The following is a 20,912-nucleotide window of genomic DNA, read 5'->3' on the forward strand; positions in this document are numbered from 1 at the left end:
ATTTTGGGACGGAGGGAGTACTACCTTGTATTTAGTATAAAATTTTGACCATAGATTTACATAAGAAAATGCCAATGCATGTCACTAAAAATTACACCATTCGAAATTATGTTCAAATACGAATCCAATGATATAGTTCTTAGTGACATGCATTAACATTTTGTTAGTTAAATCTATGGTCAAATTTTGATACTACAAAATAGGAAGAGTAAACTAGGACGGAGGTAGTACTTGCTCTTAGGGTAACCATAGAGTTACTAGAGTAGTCTAAGTTACTTTCCACTATGACTAGCCTAGGCTACTATAGTAGTACAATAGAAAAACGATGCAGGTAATCACATGAGAAAAAAATACTAAAAACATTTCTTTCGATGCAGTGCGTAGATGTAGTTTTGAACACTACACTTGTCATCGTAATTTGGGAAAATTACGAAAAAATTGAGCTGCGATGTGATTACCGTTTACTAATAGGAAAGAAGTTTCACCTCGATGAGTAGCTTCTCCGTGCACGGAAAGCATGTAAGGAATCCAACAACCTGATCCAGATTGGGGCCCATAGATTTTATTGCCAAGATCTTCACTGTGCGCATAGACTGGGTCAAGCTTGTGGGAATCATTTTATGGAAGACGGTTGTAAATACATCAAGAAGAAATCTAAAAATGTGAATTTCAAGAAGAAGGAGAAGAAGATGAGTGTTGTACCTGAATGATTACGGGTCCAAAAAAGAGTTTGGAGAATTTGGCAGACGAGTACACCAACGCTGTCAATTTTGGCGCGTCAATGACCCTGATTTTTGTTGGACCTTCTAGATCCGATACAAGCAATCTCTCAAGGAAAGGCGCATTCTCAATGACCATAATGTGGAACAGCTGGAGTGATCTCTTCCCAATTGATGTCTTGTTGTGGGGCCAGCAAGACACATAAATCCATCGAAGATTCATCGAGGCGATGTGGAGGCTAATGAACCCGTGGATCTGCTCAAGCAAGGTTGTCAGAATCACGATTCTATCGTACGATTCTACGACTTTATGATCCAAACTAACCTCTTTGATTCTATGATTTTGGTCTCTAGAATCTATGTTTCTAAGATCCTGATAGTGAAGATTCTACGATTTGTGATCCTAGCATCGGAGCTCTGATCCGATTCAGGATCACGATTCTGACAACCTTTTCTCAAGACGAAGGTCCTCGAGCGCAGTACAGCTGCGGAGCAGGTGCTCCATAGCCTTCTTCGAGATGACAACGTCGAAGAGGTCGAGCTACTTGAGTTGAGGGAGAAGAAGGGCGGGCGCGACATTAATCTGGGGAAGATAGCAGGGGCTGAAGCTGGCGCGGCGCAGCATTGGTGTGAGGCGGAGCACCGACGGCGGCAGAGAGCGACATCGTACAGCTTCAAAGCTGAGCTCCTTGAGCTGATCTAGGGCGGGCGATAAGAACCACTCGTCGAACTTGGGTTGGACCTTGCAGTTGGTACTGAACATGCAGATGTCAAGGCGTCTGGCTGGCCTAGGGTGCGATGAAAGGATCTTGGAGATTACGGCCATGCGTTTGCAATCCCCATCGTAGAGGCAGCTGTCGACAGTGAGATTGAGGGGGACGTGGTGCCAGAGGGGGCGCCACCGCCGGGAGAGCAAGGAGGTCCGCACGGCAGATTTGGTGGGGAGGAGGCCGATGATGACAAGCAGCATGTCGTCGGGGAGGCTGCTGATGAAGTCCAGGCTCGCCGGATGCAGTTTTGGCTCGAGCCGCCTCCGCTTGTTGGCTGCCTCGCCGTCCATCTCAACCGGCGGCGACGCCGGTGTACACGTGTGTTGGTGTGTGTTGTGTGCTGGGTGTGCGTGAGTGCATCCTTCTGTGCATGCCGCCGCGTAGTGGTGAATTGTGCACAAGTGCGTCCTTCATGCGCAAGAAGTGTGTCCTCAATGTGCCCTCAATTTACTAGCGTGCGGGGTGCTACCCCGAGTGGTTTCAACTTTGTTTACTTCACCGCGTGTCAGATGTGCCTCTAGTTTACTTATTTTCACCCACTTCCACATGGGCCAGCACACGAAGATATAGAACACGAGCTGACAAGGCAGCATGCAGACTGGTTGACCTGTCAACTAAACAATATACGGAGCTATACACTAACACAGTGAGCGTATAATCTGTCGGTATAGAGAGTTCGAGTGAGAGGGGAGGCCCGTGAGAGATAGCAGAGACAGAGAGAAAGAGCTACTCCCTCCGTTCAATAATGTAGTTCCAACTTTTTTTTAAAGTCAAACTTTTGAAACTTTGACCAAGTTTATAAAGAAATTACTTATATCTACAATACCAAAGATAAATGATAGTATAACGTAAGTACATGTTGTGATGAATCTAATGATCGTTCCAGATCTAAATGTTTTTCTCCACATATACCTGGTCAAACTTTTCTGAGGTTTGACTTTTCAAAACATCCATATGCTTATGGACGCGACAGAGTCCCTAACTAGAGAGAGAGAGAGAGAGAGAGAAATAGAAAGAGTGAGTGAAAAAAGTGTGTGTGTGTGTGTGTGTGTGTGAAAGAGACATGGAGAACACACGATAAAAGTAGAGAAAAAGCGTGTATGTCTTATGCAAACATATCACACATGCATCTTCGACAACGGAAGCAAGGTGAGAAGATAGTGTGCAGTTGTTTGCAACCGAGAGAGCAAGACCCCTAGCACGTGGCCAAGAGGGGTCTGACAAACAAGGGAGAGAGGTCGATAGAGACGTACGGAGAAAATGCAGACATGGGGAGGAGAGAGTGTATGTTTGTCATAGAGAGATCCCCTGGAGATCATGATGGGACTACATGGGTGGGAGATCGAGTGACAAGATGTGTGCGCGATAGAAGATGCCCCGAGAGATATCGAGATAGACGTATGGATGGAAGGAGACAATACGTGTGTTCCTGATGGCTAGTGAGAGATAATCATACTTAGGGGGGGAGTGCTTGCGCCTATGATGGAGTGAGGGATTATGGTACTTAGGGGGGTGCGTGTCACATGGAGAGAGAACAGGGGCGAAGAGTGTTGGATGGGTCTATATGTATAGCGCGAGTGAGACATGTGTATGTGTGAACCAGGGAGATATAAAGTTTGAGAGAGATTGAGGAGCCCCGATAAGGCTGAGTGGTGCGTCAGATAGCTGAGAGGGGGAAAGAGATATTCCATCCGCTTGATAATGCAGTGCATGTAAATTTTTTAGAAGTCAAACTTTGGAAACTTTGATCAGGTTTACGCAAATTATATTTATATCTACAATACCAAAGATACATCATACAAAACTACATCTCATGGTGAATCTAATGGTATATGTTTGCCGTTCTAGATGTAATTGTTTTTATCCACGTACATGGTCAAACTTTGTGATGTTTGACTTTTCAATAAATCCATATGCTATGGACCGAGGAGAGTGCCTAAGTCGAGAGAGATCAAGTGCGTGTGAAGGAGAATGAGTAAGTGTGCAAAAGGAGTATGTGTGTGAAAGAGAAAGTGACAACAAATGGTAGATTGGAGAGAGAGTGTGTGCTTTTTTGTTTCTTATGTGAACATATCACGCATGCATCTCCGAGACAGAAAAGCGAGGCGATGAGATACACGAAGATAGCTATTGTGTGATTGTTTGCAACGGAGAGAGACACCCCTATAGCACATGTCCAATAGAGGTCTGGCCAACAAGGAACAAAGGTCGAGAGGGACACATGGAGAACATGGATGCATGGGGAGGGAGAGAGGGTGTGTTTGTGATAGAGAGATCCCCTCGAGGTCGTGAGGGGACTATATGGGTGGGAGATCGAGGGAGGTGCGTGCGCGATAGAAAGATGCCCCGAGAGAAATCGAGATAGACCATGCACATGTTTGTGATGGAGACTAAGATTAGCTAGTCATATACATATAGGGGGGACTGCATGTGCCTACAATTGAGTGAGAGACCATCATACTTGGCTAGCTAGGCATGAGATTGTGTGTGTGTGTGCGTGTGAGATGGAGAGAGAACGAGGGAGAGAGATAGATTTTAGATGGGCCTATCGAGTGCGAGTGAGATATGCATGTGTATGTGTGACCCAGGTAGATGGAGAGTTTGAGAGAGAGGGGGAAGAGCTCTGAGATGACAGAGTGGTGCATGAGAGAGTTACGGGCAACGAGCCAAGGAATTTGTGTGCGTACGATGAGTGCACCCAAGATATCTAGCTTGGACTAGAGTATCATACATAGTGTGCGACAGAGACCTATAGATGGAGTATATAGGCATGCGAACTAGAAAGCCCCCCCCCCACACACACAGAGAGAGAGAGATGTAGAGAAAGGGAGAGGGACCAACAAGGTTTGTGTGTCGGATGCATGTGACAAAATTGAAGATTGTCAGAGAGAGAGAGAGAGAGAGAGAGAGAGAGAGAGAGAGAGCAGGAGTCTGGGAGAGGGGGAGGTCGCGTTTTATGCATCAAAGACTGATATAAACCATGTTTCGATATAAACTTGCATTCAAATATTTAAATTGGAGAACATGTTGTCTACAATCCACACATGATCGGATATATGCGTATATCAAACAAGTTCATTAATTTGACTTTCAACATGTTCATGGAGTACTATAATATTGTACAACATGCTACTCGATTGAGGTGTTCAATTTTTGATTTAGTTCACTATTTTGACCTAGTGAACGAACTATTTCATTTTGGGTTTGATTCCCGTTTTTGAGTGGGTCAACTATTTGTCATATAGTAAATCGCTAGCAACGAGCATGTAAAAACACATTACTCCCGAGCATCATCTCTCCATCTAAAAAAGAAGTGGCAAGCTAATATTTCAAAATTTGTTTCGAATCAACTTGGTAAGGTAGACGTGGATGCTTGTTCTCCCAAAATTTGAACGAACCGTTAAACATCCTCTGCTTGGTGGAATTTGCTGAGAAAATAAATGGGAACGCGAACTTACCGTCCTATGTGGGACAAACATCAATTGGCCCGTTGTACATCGGGGGTAGGTTCGTAACTTCATCCAAGTGCGCCTTCTCCTCACCCGAAATGACATGTGCTGAATAATTCATAAACCATGGTCGGCAAAACACGCTCTCCTCGCCCGAAATAGCTCGCACCCACTATTTCAAAACACGCTCTCCTCGCCCGAAATCGCTCGCACCCACTATATTTCAAAACATGCCTGAGGGAGTCCAGGATAAGGGGGTATCCGGACAGCCGGACTATGTATTTTGGCCGGACTATTGGACTATGAAGATACAAGATTGAAGACTTCGTCCCGTGTCCGGATGGGACTCTCCTTTGCGTGGAAGGCAAGCTTGGCGATTTGGATGTTAGATCTCCTTCTCTGTAACCGACTCTGTGTAACCCTAGCCCCTCCGGTGTCTATATAAACCGGAGGGTTTAGTCCGTAGGACAAGAACAATCGTACCATAGGCTAGCTTCTAGGGTTTAGCCTCTACGATCTCGTGGTAGATCAACTCTTGTTATACTCATATCATCAAGATCAATCAAGCAGGAAGTAGGGTATTACCTCCATCGAGAGGGCCCAAACCTGGGTAAAACATCGTGTCCCCTGCCTCCTGTTACCATCCGCCTTAGACGCACAGTTCGGGACCCCCTACCCGAGATCCTCCGGTTTTGACACCGACACTGGTGCTTGTTGAGAGTTCCTTTGTGTCGTAACGGTAAGGCTTGATGGCTCACCTCGTTGTTAAGGACAACATCACCTCTGGGGGAGCCATGTCTCTAGGCCAAACTCTCCGACTAGGCGGCTTCGTTATGACCGCCCGATCGGCTCTCACGCCGACGATGACTTCTCAGGTCATCAAAAACAGCCTCCACGTCGACTCAGAACTTGCCGAATAGATGGATCCAATGGAGCTCTCCTCCCTTAATGAGCTCTTGGATCGCATCGCCGCTCTGGGTGTCACTACGGACTATGATCGGATTGGGCTTAAACCCGACCAAAGGGAGATTAACTCTCCGCCGGTCACCCATGAGATAGCGGTCGTGGAAGAACAACGTATGGATTCTCCCTCTATCTTGAGGATGAACTATGTCCGGATCCCCGAGCTCTCCAAGCCGGATACCCGTTTGCGGGAGGACATGCCCCAAACCCCGAACTTAGAATTATGCGGCGGGCCAGAAAAATTAGGCAACATCCCAGAGCCCGAGCCGCCAAGCTCGGAAGCTTCTCTGCCCCTGGGTCTCAGATCGGGTCAGGATTTGGACTTAAATCCGCCACCCACCTAGATATAATCAATCTTTCCCATATCAGACAAGAGCCCCAAGAGACAGTACATCATTACTGGGCCAGATTCCTCCTTGTGATAAACAAGGTCAAGGACTATCGCGAGGAAGATGCAATCTCCCTCTTTTGGAAAAATTGCACGGACAAAGGGATCCTCAACGCTATAGGTCACCGTGACATAGTACACTTCGCTGACTTAGCGGCCATAGTGCAGAAATACTGCGCAATGGAAAGCGCTTGGAAAACCCAAATGAGCTTCTGGGATAATCCGGCTCTCACTAAAACCTTCGTCCGAACTAAAAGGGCAAACTCTCGTAAGTTACCCGATTCAATTTCCAAAAAAATCAAAGCCCGATGCAAGGCGCGGAACCGTATTGGAGGAATGGCTCAATGGGCCATGCAAAATTCACATCACACCGAATACCACGCCAACACATAGCCTTAGAGCATGTTGGATACTCCGGCAGGTAGCAAAGAGCGGCGAGGATCTCCTCATAAATCACACATCAGAGCAAAATCCCACCGGAAATAACAATACGGTATTGACAGTCTTCGAGACTTTCGCCTCAAATAATAGGCGCAAGCGATCTCAACGCAGTCTCGATGTAGTTTGCCATGTGGCAACAATAAATCCGTGGAACGACACGGCTAAAACTTACAATGCCAGTGACGAACCTCAATTCCGAACAGTCCGGGCACCAGCCGCTTTGGTCCTTAGTCCAATCATGGATGGCTTCCGGCTCTCTAAAGTGTTCATGGACGGCGGAAGAGGACTAAACCTCATCTACGAGGAAACCCTCAACAAGATGGAAATTGACAAGAGCCGCATTGAGAGAAGTAGCACGACCTTCAGGGGAATCATCCCTAGTCGGGAGGCGCGATGTGCGGGAAAAATCACACTGGATGTGGTATTCGGCACGCCAGAGAATTACAAGTCCGAAGAAATTACATTCCAAGTAGCCCCATTCAGCAGCGGATACCACACCCTCTTAGGGCGGGACGCATTCACGAGCTTCCAAGCTATACCCCATTATGGGTACATGAAGCTCAAAATGCCCCGGCCCAATGGAATAATCACTCTAGCTAGTGATCTGGACGTCGCACTCCGCATTGAAAATAAAACTGCTGCACTAGCCCTGGAGGCATTATCAGAAGACCTCGCGGCGGAAGAACTGACAACGCTGCGAGCCATAGTGGACAGAGATGACATGATACTTGACAAGCGACCCAAGTCCACCTCTTTCAAACCCGCGGACGAGATAGTCAAATTCCAGGTCCACCCAACGGACCCTACAAAGACAGCTTCCATTGGGACACAGTTGAACCCTACAATAGACGTCGCACTGCGAGATTTCCTGCGTGAGAATTGGGATATTTTTGCCTGGCATCCTTCAGATATCCCGGGCATCCCATGCAGGCTGGCCAAACACAGCCTCAATATACTGAAAGGATACAAACCAGTCAAGCAAACTCTTAGGTGCTTCTTAGAGCCTAAGCGGCAAGCCATGGGAGAAGAGCTAGCCAAGCTACTCGAGGCTGGATTCATCAGAGACATCAAACATCCGGATTGGCTAGCAAACCTGGTAATGGTACAAAAGAAGGACAAATCCTGGCGCCTATGTGTCGATTTCAAGGACCTCAATAAGGTTTGCCCCAAGGATCCCTTCCCCCTCCCCCGCATTGATCAAATCATCGACGCCACCGCAGGACACGACTCATTGTGTTTCCTCGACGCATATTCCAGATACCATCAAATCAAGATGGCGGAGTCCGACCAAGCCGCAACGGCCTTCATTACGCCATACGGCCCCTTCTGTTTCAACACCATGCCTTTCGGGCTCAAAAACGCCGGCGCAACCTATCAACGCATGATTCAGACATGCCTAGAAAAACAAATCGGCAAAATAGTAGAGGCTTACATAGACGACGTGGTCATTAAAACAAGACACGTTGAAACTTTAATAGATGACTTGAGGCTCACGTTCGACAACCTCCGAACATATGCATCAAGCTCAACCCGGAGAAATGTGTCTTTGGTGTACCCTCCAGGAAATTGCTCGGCTTCATTGTTTCCAATAGAGGAATTGAAGCAAATCCGGCAAAAATCCGAGCTCTGTCACAGTTGGCTATCCCAACAGACCTCAAGCAGATCAGAAACTAACCGGATGTGTGGCTGCCTTAAGCCGCTTCATCTCCCGATTAGGAGAAAAGGCACTACCTCTTTATCGCCTTCTTCGATGAACCAAACACTTCGAGTGGACAGATGCGGCCACAGCCAGACTAGAAGAAATAAAGGCACTCTTGGCCACCAACCCAGTCCTGACCGCGCCAAATACTGGCGAGTCCATGCTATTATACATAGCGGCAACACACCAAGTTGTAAGCAGTGCTCATCGTCGAACGAGAAGCAGACGGACACAAGTTCCCGCTCCAAAAGCTGGTATATTATGTGTCCATTGTCCTCACTCCATGCAAATCTCGGTACCCACACTATCAAAAGATAGCGTACGCGGTCTTCATGGCATCCCGGAAGCTACGACATTACTAAGAGTGTTCGATTACGGTGGCCACCGAAGTACCACTAAATGATATAATAAATAACCGCGACGCAACGGGCCAAATTGCTAAATGGGCTATCGAGCTCCTTCCGTTCGACATAACATACAAACCACGATGGGCCATTAAGTCGCAAGTACTGGCTGACTTTGTCGCCAAATGGACAGAAGCCGAACTCCCTAAAGAGTACGACGCGTACTCCAATTGGATCATGCACTTCGATGACTCTAAAATGCTGGCCGGATTGGGAGCGGGTGTTGTCCTGACATTCCCCACTGGAGACACGGTCCAATACGTACTCCAAATATTATACACAGACTCCAACAATGCAGCCGAATACGAGGCTTTGTTGCATGGTCTTCGGATGGCAGTCTCCATGGGCATCCAACGGCCCGAAGTACGCGGGGACTCGAACCTCGCAATATCTCAGATAAATGGAGACTTTAATGCCAAGGATCCGAAAATGGCGGCTTATCGTAATGTCGTCCTCAAAATGTCAGCTCGGTTTGAGGGGCTTGAATTCCACCATGTGGTCAGAGAAAATAATCAAGCGGCGGATATCCTTGCCCGCATCGGCGCTAAACGCGACCCCGTCCCACCTAATATCTTCTTGGAAAGGCTGTTCAAGCCGTTCGTGGTATGGGAAGGGGAGTCCGGCAATATTAGTCTGGCTCCGAATACAACCCCAGATTCCGAACCATCTGACGTAATCGGAGGCTCTGCCACCGAAATAACACCTTCGACCCACGAAATCATGGTTGTCATCGCCCCGTGGACCGATCCCTTCTTAGCCTACCTAAATAGGCAAGAGCTCCCTGAGGACCAAAATGAGGCACGTTGTATTGTGCGACGTTCTAAGGCCTACAAAGTCCATGAAGGAGAGCTCTACAAGAAAAGCAGTACCGGAGTGCTCCAAAGATGCATCTCCGAAGAGGAAGGGCGGCAGCTCTTAGCCGAAATCCATTCCGGACTCGGCGGGCACCACGCTACAGCTCGGGCACTTGTAAGCAAGGCCTTCCGTACAGGTTTTTACTGACCGACAGCCCGGGCAGACGCACATGACCTTGTCCAACATTGCGTTGGTTGCCAACTCTTCGCCAATCAGAGCCATATGCCCCCTACCGCTCTCCAAACAATCTCCATAAGTTGGCCCTTTGCGGTCTGGGGGCTAGACATGGTCGAACCTCTTAAAGGGGGAAGCCATAAGAAAAAAATACTTATTGGTCATGGTGGACAAGTTCACCAAATGGATAGAAGCCAAACCAGTTAAAACGGCCGAATCCGGACCAATGATAGACTTCATATCGGGGGTCGTACACCGTTACGGTGTCCCCCACAGCATCATCACTGACAATGGCTCAAATTTCACAGCCGATGAGGTGAAAACTTGGTGCGGCAACATGGGCATCAAGCTCGATTACGCCTCTGTCTATCACCCCCGGACAAACGGTCAAGTCGAACGTGCAAATGGTCTCATCATGAGTGGCATCAAACCCAGACTAGTGCGATCATTGAAGGAATCAGACACGCATTGGGTCGAGGAGCTCGACTCCGTACTCTGGGGGCTACGGACTACACCGAATCGTACCACCGGATACACACCATTTTTTATGGTGTACGGCGCAGAAACAGTGCTACCCTGCGACATAATCCATGACTCACCTCGCGTGCGCATGTACGGAGAGAAGGAAGCCGAATTAGATCGGCAGGACAACTTAGATGCTCTGGAGGAGGAGCGTGACATCGCAAAAGCCCGTTCCGCATTCTATCAGCAATAGGCTCGAAGGTATCAAAGCAGAGAAGTACGGGCCAAAACTTATAACATTGGCGAACTAGTTCTACGCCTCCCCGAGAAGAAGAAGGACAAGCTCAAACCCAAGTGGGAGGGTCCCTTCATCATTGATAAAGTTCTCACCGGAGGAGCGTACCATCTGCGCAATGCATCTGATAACAGACTCAAGCCGAACCCATGGAAAATGCGGACAGACTCCGAAGATTCTACGCCTAGTGCCGAACTCAGTGTTCATCTCCTCACCTCCGCTTCTTCAATTATGTTCTCTTTCTTCCTTTCTCGCCCTTTTTTCCTTTTCACATACAGCCTTAAAAACTGTACAGATGCTTTGATCGCTCCGGCCGCACTATGCGTGCACACTATACCTGGGGGCTTCTCTGGGTGTGTCCACCATATATATATCATATGATGAGGTGGCTTTCCAGCGCCCTGGGGGTGGTGGTTCCCGTTTTTCTCCGGCATCATTGTCCATGCCGTTGATGTCTTCGCAGTCGAAATCAAGCGTGTCGGTTAAGTCATTGACAGTGGCTATTAAGTGGGTGGTAGGTGGGCAACGAATTCCTTCGTCGTCTGCTTCCCAATCAAGCTGTACATAGTTCGGCCAAGGGTCTCCTGACAGGGAGAGAGATTTTAACGAGTTCAGTACGTCACCCAAGGGTGGGTGCTGAAAGATATCCGCGGAGCTAAACTCCATGATCGGTGCCCAGCCAGATCCAATGGGAACAGATGCATGCGGTTCAGAGCCTATGGCCGGAGACGAGTCTGAGGGTCCGATAACACAGACCTCCTTGGAAGTGAAATCTGTGTTCATCTATATCGCCGCAGTGTGTGGCCTCCATGGCGCGGTCCATCCTCCCATCCTTGGATGGCACGATCTGCTCTAGATTTAAAGCTGGGGCAGCTGCAGGTGTGATCTCTTGATCACCGTCCGATGGTAGATCTAGGTCATGCTCATCGCGACTGTAGGGTGTACCTGTCATGGGCTCGAATCCGTCGAAGATCAAGTCTCCGCGGATGTCGGCAGTATAATCCAGGCTTCCAAACCTGACCTGATGGCCAGGGGCATAGCGATCGATCTGCTCCAAATGGCCAAGCGACTTGGCCCGCAGTGCAAAGCCGCCGAATACGAAGATCTGTCCGGGAAGGAAAACCTCGGCCTGGACCGCATCGTTGTAGATGATTGAAGGAGCCATCAAGCCTTATCATGACGACACTGTGGAACTCTCAATGAAAGCACCAATGTCGGTGTCAAAACTGGCAGATCTCGGGTAGGGGGTCCCGAACTGTGCGTCTAAGGCTAATGGTAACAGGAGGCAGGGGACACAATGTTTACCCAGGTTCGGGCCCTCTCGATGGAGGGAATACCCTACTTCTTGCTTGATTGATCTTGATGATATGAGTATTACAAGAGTTGATCTACCACGAGATCATAGAGGCTAAACCCTAGAAGCTAGCCTAATCTCATCAAGTTCTACTTTCCTCCCACTCATTTCTTTCGAGAGAAACTCCTTCTCTAGAAAGATTCCATTCTTGGCAACAAAGATCTTGCCTTTGGATCTGTAGTAGAAGGTGTACCCAATTGTTTCCTTAGGGTATCATATGAAGACGCACTTCTCCGATTTGGGTTTGAGCTTATCAGGCTAAAGCCTTTTGACATAAGTGTCACAACCCCAAACTTTAAGAAACGACGGCTTAGGTTTCTTGCCAAACCACAGTTCATACGGTGTCGTATCAAAGGATTTAGACGGTGCCCTATTTAATGTGAATACAGATGTCTCTAATGCATAACCCCAAAATGATAGTGGTAAATCGGTAAGAGACATCATAGATCGCACCATATCTAATAAAGTACGGTTACGACGTTCGGACACACGCATTACATTGTGGTGTTCCATGTGGCGTGAGTTGTGAAACAATTCCACATTGTTTTAAGTGAAAGCCAAACTAACTCAAATATTCGCCTCCGTGATCAGATCATAGAAACTTTATTTTCTTGTTACGATGATTCTCCACTTCACTCTGAAATTATTTGAACTTTTCAAATGTTTCAGACTTGTGTTTCATTAAGTAGATATACCCATATCTGCTTAAATCATCTGTGAAGGTCAAAAAATAATGATACTCGCCGCGTGCCTCTCATTGGACTGCATACAACAGTATGTATTATTTCCAATAAGTTATTAGCTCGCTCCATTGTTTCAGAGAACGGAGTTTTAGTCATCTTGCCCATGAGGCATGGTTCGCAAGTATCAAATGATTCATAAGCAAGTGATTCCAAAAGTCCATCTGTATGGAGCTTCTTCATGCGCTTCACACCAATATGACCTAAATGGCAGTGCCACAGATATGTTGCACTATCATTATCAACTTTGCATCTTTTGGCATCAATATTATGAATATGTGTATCACTACAATCGAGATTCAACAAGAATAGACCACTCTTCAAGGGTGCATGACCATAAAATATATTACTCATATAAATAGAACAACCATTATTCTCTGGTTTAAATGAATAACCGTCCCGCACTAAACAAGATCCAGATATAATGTTAATGCTCAATGTTGGCACCAAATAACAATTATTCAGGTCTAAAACTAATCCCGAAGGTAGATGTAGAGGTAGCGTGCCGACGGCGATCACATCGACCTTGGAACCATTTCCGACATGCATCATCACCTCGTCCTTAGCCAATCTTTGTTTAATTCATAGCTCCTGCTTTGAGTTACAAATATAAGCAACCGAACCAGTATCAAATACCCAGACGCTACTACGAACACTAGAAGGTACACATACATAATATGTATATGAAATATACCTTTGTTCACTTTGCCATCCTTCTTATCCATCAAGTATTTGGGGCAGTTCCGCTTCCAGTGACCAGTCCCTTTGTAGTAGTAGCACTCAGTTTCAGGCTTGGGTCCAGCTTTGGGCTTCTTCCCGGTAGTGGCAACTTGCTTGCCGTTCTTCTTGAAGTTCCCTTTCTTTCCCTGATGCCTCTCCAATGTATCTATACTTTTTGATTGTTCCATGCTGTTATATTATCATTCTTGGATGTTTTACAATCATTTTATAGCAACTTTATATCATTTTTTAGGACTAACCTATTGACATAGTGCCCAGTGCCAGTTGCTGTTTTTTGCTTGTTTTTTACTTCGCGGAAAATCAATACCAAATGGAGTCCAAACGTACCGAAACTTTTTGGTGATTTTTTCTAGACCAGAAGACACCTGTTGTGCCAAAGAAGTACCAGAGGGGGGCTCCGAAGGGAGCACCATCCACCTGGGCGCGCCTAGGGGCCCAGGCGCGCCCTGGTGGGTTGTGCCCACCTCGACCGTCTCATGCACCACCTCTTTGCTCTATAAATACTCCAATATTCCAGAAACCCTAGGGGAGTCGACGAAAAACAATTCCAGCCGCCGCAAGTTCCAGAAACCACAGATCCAATCTATACACCATCACAGAGGGGTTCATCATCCTCATTGGTGCCTCTCCGATGATGCGTGAGTAGTTCATTGTAGACCTATGGGTCCATAGTTAGTAGGTAGATGGCTTCCTCTCTCTCTTTTGATTCTCAATACAACGGTCTCTTGTAGATCTATTTGATGTAACTCTTTTGCGGTGTGTTTGTTGGGATCTGATGAAGATCGAGTTTATGATCAGTTTCTATCCATGAATATTATTTGAGTCTTCTTTTGATCTCTTATATGCATGATTACGTATAGCCTCGTATTTCTTATTTGAATATTTGGTTTAGTTAGGCCAACTAGATCGATTTTTCTTGCCATGGGAAGAGGTGCTTTGTGATGGGTTTGATCTTGCGGTGTTCTTTCCCAGTGACAGAAGGGGCAGAAAGACACGCATGTATCACTGCTATTAAGGATAACAAGATGGTGGCTATTCGTACATGAATAGATCTCGTCTACATCATGTCATCGTTCTTATTGCATTACTCCGTTTTTCCATGAACTTAATACACTAGATGCATGCTGGATAGCGGTCGATGTGTGGAGTAATAGTAGTAGATGCATGCAGGAGTCGGTCTACTAAACTTGGACATGATGCCTATATAATGATCATTGCCTGGATATCGTCATGATTATTTGAAGTTATATCAATTGCCCAGCAGTAATTTGTTTACCCACCGTTTGCTATTTTTCTCGAGAGAAGCCACTAGTGAAATCTACGACGCTCGGGTCTATTTTCTCATCATATATTTTCAGATCTATTTTATTTGCTTTTATTTGCATCTATCAATCTACTACAATTTTATCACGTCCACTTGACAATTTCTGGCACCGTTACCCGAAAGGGATTGACAACCCCTTTAATACGTCGGGTTGCAAGTATTTGTTCTTTGTGTGCAGGTACTGCTTACGTAGTGTTGCGTGGTTCTCCTACTGGTTCGATAACCTTGGTCTCATCACTGAGGGAAATACCTACCGTTGCATTGCAGCATTATCCTTTCCGCTCTGGGCAAATACCCACGTAGTTCAAGCCGCAATCATTCCCTTGCCCTTTTTCTTGAAACTAGTGGTCTTGTTAACCATCAACACTTGATGCTACTTTTTGATTTCTACCTCCGGGGCCTTAAGCATTCCGAAGAGCTCGGGAATTGTTTTGTTCATCCCTTGCATATTATAGTTCATCACAAAGCCTTTGTAGCTTGGTGGCAATGATTGAAGAACTCTGTCAATGACACAAGCAACTCGAAGATCAACTCCCAGCTGAGTCAAGTGATTATAATACTCAGACATTTTGAGTATGTGTTCACTGACAGAACATTTCTCCTCTGTCTTGCAACTATAGAACTTGTTGGAGACATCATATCTCTCAACCCAGGCATTTGCTTGAAATATTAACTTCAACTCTTGCAACATCTCATATGCTCCATGACGTTCGAAACTTCTTTGATATCCTGGTTCTAAGCCGTAAAGCATGGCACACTGAACCATCGAGTAGTTATCAGATCGAGCTTTCTAGACGTTCAAAACAACAGCTTCTACTCCCGCAGCAGGCCTTTCACCTAGCGGTGCATCAAGGACATAATTCTTCTGTGCAGCAATGAGGATAATCCTCAAGTTACGGACCCGGTCCGTGTAGTTGCTACCATCATCTTTGAACTTGCCTTTCTCTAGGAACACATTAAAATTCAGGGGAACAGTAGCTCGGACCATTAATCTTCAACATAGATATGCAAAACTGTAAGACTAAGTTCATGATAAATTAAGTTAGATTAATCAAATTTCTTCAGAACTCCCAGTTAAATAGACATCCCTCAAGTCATCTAAGTGATACGTGATCCAAGTCAACTAACCCATGTCCGATCATCACGTGAGATGGGGTAGTCATCAATGGTGAACATCTCTATGTTGATCATATCTACTATATGATACACGTTCGACCTTTCGGTCTCTAGTGTTCCAAGGCCATGTCTGTACATGCTAGGCTAGTCAAGTTTAACCCAAGTATTCTGCATGTGTAAAACTGTCTTACACCCGTTGTATGTGGACGTAGAGTCTATCACACCCGATCATCACGTGGTGTCTCAAAACGACAAACTGTAGCAACGGTGCATACTCAGGGAGAACACTTTTACCTTGAAATTTGGTGAAGGGGTCATCTTATAATGCTACCATCGTTCTAAGCAAAATAAGATACATAAGATAAACATCACATGCAATCAAAATATGTGACATGATATGGCCATCATCATCTTGTGCTTTTGATCTCCATCTCCAAAGCATCGTCATGATCTCCATCGTCACCAGCTCGATACCTTGATCTCCATCATTGCGTCATGGTTGTCTCGCCAACTATTGCTTTTACAACTATTGCTAACTCATAGCGATAAAGTAAAGCAATTACATGGCGTTTGCATTTCATACAATAAAGAGACAACCATAAGGCTCCTGTCGGTTGCCTGATATCTTACAAAACATGACCATCTCATACAATAACGTATATCACATCATGTCTTGACCATATCACATCACAACATACCCTGCAAAAACAAGTTAGACGTCCTCTACTTTGTTGTTGCAAGTTTTACGTGGCTGCTACAGGTTTCTAGCAAGAACCATTCTTACCTACAGCAAAAATCATAACGGTGATTCGTCAAGTTTGCTGTTTTAACCTTCTTCAAGGACCGTCCGTAGTCAAATTCAATTCAACTAAAGTAGGAGAAACAGACACCCGCCAACCACCTTTATGCAAAACTAGTTGCATGTCAGCCGGTAGAACCGGTCTCTTGTGCATGGACATGTAAGGTTGGTCCGGGACGCTTCATCCCACAATATCGCCGAATCAAAATAAGGCGTTGGTGGTAAGCAGTATGACTATCGCCGCCCACAACTCTTTGTGTTCTATTCGTGCATATCATCTACGCATAGACCTGGCTCATGATGCCACTTTTTGGAATCGATGCATGGAGAACAAAAAAAATTCTATGCACACACAATTATCTATCCATGGAGATGCATAGAAACAAGGGGGAGAGTATGTCTACGTACCCTCGTAGACCATAAGCGGAAGCGTTTCACAACGCAGTTGATGTAGTCTAACTTTCTTTGCGCTCCAACCGATCTAGCACCAAACGCACGACACCTCCGTGTTCTGCACACGTTCAAATCGGTGACATCCTCCGCCTTCTTGATCCAGCAAGACAGTGAGGTAGTAGATGAGTTCCGACAGCACGACGGCGTTGTGACGGTGATGGTGATGTGATCTCCGCAGGGCTTCGCCTAAGCACTACGAAAACATGACAGAGGGGGTAAACGGTGGACGGGGGCGCCGCACACGGCTAAGACAATGTTGTGTCCTTGTGTGGCACCCCCTCCTCACATATATATAGGTGGGATAGGGGAGGAGGTAGCCTAGGGCAGCCAGGACGCACCCCAAGGGGCTGGCCGCCGGCCCTAGGGCTCCTGCCCTCCTGCCCCCCCTCCTTTTATGAAGAAGGGGGAAGGAAAGAGGGGGGGGGAGAGGGAAGGAAGGGGGAAACCTTAACCATCTTTGATCAACAAGCTAGTATAGTAGAGGCTTACTAGGGACACAGTATTTTTTTATGTATTCACACATATATTTAAGTTTCCGATCAATACAATTCTAGCATGAATAATAAACCTTTATCATGAATAAGGAAATATAAAATAACAACTTTATTATTGCCTCTAGGGCATATTTCTTTCAAAATTATCCTCCATTTTTTATTGGTGTATGTTAAACTTCAAAATGATTATGTGAATCTCTTTCTTGATTATATTTAGCATTTTGTTCTTTTTTTCCTGATAAAAGGTGGATTTTATTAACTCAATCTGAAGCATCAAGGTGATACACAATACAAAGAGCACACCCACGACCTCTGCATTGTAAAGATGCACGCGTGCGCACACACACACACAAATCCCACGGGCAACCAGCAAATTCATACAAGACTGAAGCTATGCCAAGGTGGATAGATAATAAAGAAAAAAAGAGAGCAATGATGATCCACATTGAGCAGTTATTGAGCCAGATGATGGAAGCACACGTAATTTAAACATGGACACAGCCATGTGGGCGAAACATGCACAATATGCAAGCAGCCAAGCTGCCAAAGATCGTTCGTCGGAACCAAAACCTCTGTTGAAGTTGGCACTACTACAGAAAATGCTAGCAGTAGCGTGGGATTTTACCTTAGCGGTAGTGCGGGCACCTGCGCTACTGCTACGGTGCTACAACTAAACTTTAGTAGTAGTGTGGGTTTACCGGCTCTACTACTAATCATACGTAACAGTAGCGTGCTTGCTAAACCACCCTGCTGCTAATAGCAGCAGTGCCCCTATTAAGAGTGCGTTGTTGTTAAATGCATGCCCCGCGCTACTGCTAAAATTTCCTGCATTTTTTCTGCAACATATTAGCACTTTATTTGTACAGGTTTTATATAGTAGTCACATCATATTATTTTATGATCATGATGAGTTATTATATCAGTGGGTGAAAGAGACGTGGATTAGATGCAAGTGAAGGCAACATGGTGCAGATCCAAAGTACTACTAATCCAAACTTGATCACTTTAGTTTGGATTAGTAGTACTTTCAATCTGCACCATGTTTCCTCCACTTGAATCTAATCCACGTCTCTCTCACCCACTATATATATAATAATTCATCATGCTCATAATGATATAACAACTCAGCAGCATCATCATAATAATAACTCATCATCGTTATCATAATAACAGGTCATACTCATCATCATACTCATCTAACAACTACTACTCGTTATCATAATAATAAGTCATACTCATCATCATCATAGTCATCTAACGAACCCTAGTTAATTGTTCTTAGCACATGATCATGAGTATTAGCTAGGACATGCTACCCTCTCTAAGGTAAAATAGCATAAAACAACATAGCCCCTGACTCTCGATTATGGAGAATGGAGATTCTCATGTCTCCAATTCGTGGGCTTCGCACCATGTTGCCTCCAAGTAGCACCCTGTGATTATTCATAACTTTTTTCCATCCTTTGATTGTGAGGTCTTCTTCTCTTTTAGAAATCGTGTATGCACAGCGGAGAACCGTAGGCAGACTTGGCCATAAGCTCATAATATAATGTGACCTTTCGTATGCATCAGGTGAGGCACACAATCCTTCGGAATTTTCTGTTGAAGAGCATAATAATAACATAGTAAGCATAGTTTAGTTTTAATTAGAATAATGTATGCGAAAGATGCACTGATGTCATAATAGTAAAAAATCTTACCATCCCATCTCCATGGATGTTGTCGTAGTTCAACACGTGGACTAGTGGCACATATTGACCACAATGTGGAGAAATTGCGTAATTCTCATTGAAAGTCTCAACATCAATAATAAATGAGACAAGATGATCTTTCTCCTCGTAAGGTAGTTCAGAGCCATCAGTGTAGTATGTTTAGTCTACTCATTTACGTACATTTTTTGAAGAATGGAAAAAAGTTGTCAATGGAAATAAGCTGTTAACTATTTTTGACTAAACAATATAAATTACTTAATAAATATGTTTGAGAAACTCACATAGAGGTAGAAGTGGAAGTGTATCAACATCGACCCAAATGTCGATATTATCTTCGTCGATGTCATCTTCACGATCACCAAGATCGAAGGTGACATGCATACCCTCCTGAAAACCATACGCTTTGCATAGTGTTGCCCAATTCGAGCAACCAAAATGGGAGTAGGTCACCGCATTGTATATCTTTACATCAAAATCATAACCATGATGGGTCCCGAGGTGAACTCTCTTTATCTCCATATTCTCGTGATCTTCAAAATCCAGCTTCTCCAAGACATAACATCTTGCATGGCAGGGGATGCACTAGTCGAATTGTAGAAAGCAGAAATTATATGTTGAAGAAGGTCGTCGCCGTAGTAGTTGCACTCATGGATCCTATCATCGCCAGACATTTCCTATGTTCATAGTTCATAGATTAAACTTTAGTAGCAGCGGTGGATGGGACAAACCTGCTACTGCTAACTATTTAGCAGTAGCGCATCTCCCGAGGGCCGCGCTGCTACTATACATAGACTGTTGTCTAAGGTCTGGATCACATACCAGTAGCATCGTTCCGATGAACCGTGCTATTGCTAAAGAGGTAGCAGTAGCGCCTCTTCATGTCCCGCGCTACTGGTAGTTAGCAGTAGCGCCCTCATCAGGGCCGCGCTACTGATAATCCTCCACCTATAAGCTTTTTTCCTAGTAGTGTGGAGTGACGCCAGTCACAGCTCAACTGGCGAGGAGAGAAAATACTACCAAAATCTCATGGAGACACTCTGACGATCCCATGCTTTGGCGCAAGTGTTTATCGATGGTAAACCTTGGCATGACCATCAGTCCCCAAACGACACACCACGAGCCTACAATGCGCCGCCATGGCTGCAACAAGCAGCCAATGTAGTCAAACATTAGCTAGCCATCTGCATTGCTGATTAGCATTCCTAGCATTACCACTGTGCACCATGTTAGCAAGGCAACACCACAACAACGGATCATCGCTACCCGCCGGCACACACGTTAGTGGCGAACAGCCACCAGCCACTAGTCTCGCCAACCAGACCAAACTCCAAGATGATGCCCCCAAGGGGGAACACAGTTCCGAGCGTCACCACGCCACCGCTGGCTGAAGAGCATCGTAGCCCTGCTCTGAGAGGGAGAGGGAGAGGGAGAGGGAGAGCGAGAGAGAGAGAGAGAGAGAGAGAGAGAGACCGACATTCCCGTACCTGTCCGGGCTTCGCCGACAGGGACTCAGGCGGCGGCGGGACGAGGATGAGGCAGATTTTTCCCCAATTAATTGAT

This window comes from Triticum aestivum, chromosome 7B (genome assembly GCF_018294505.1).
Source record: "Triticum aestivum cultivar Chinese Spring chromosome 7B, IWGSC CS RefSeq v2.1, whole genome shotgun sequence".
Taxonomy (NCBI): Eukaryota; Viridiplantae; Streptophyta; class Magnoliopsida; order Poales; family Poaceae; genus Triticum; species Triticum aestivum.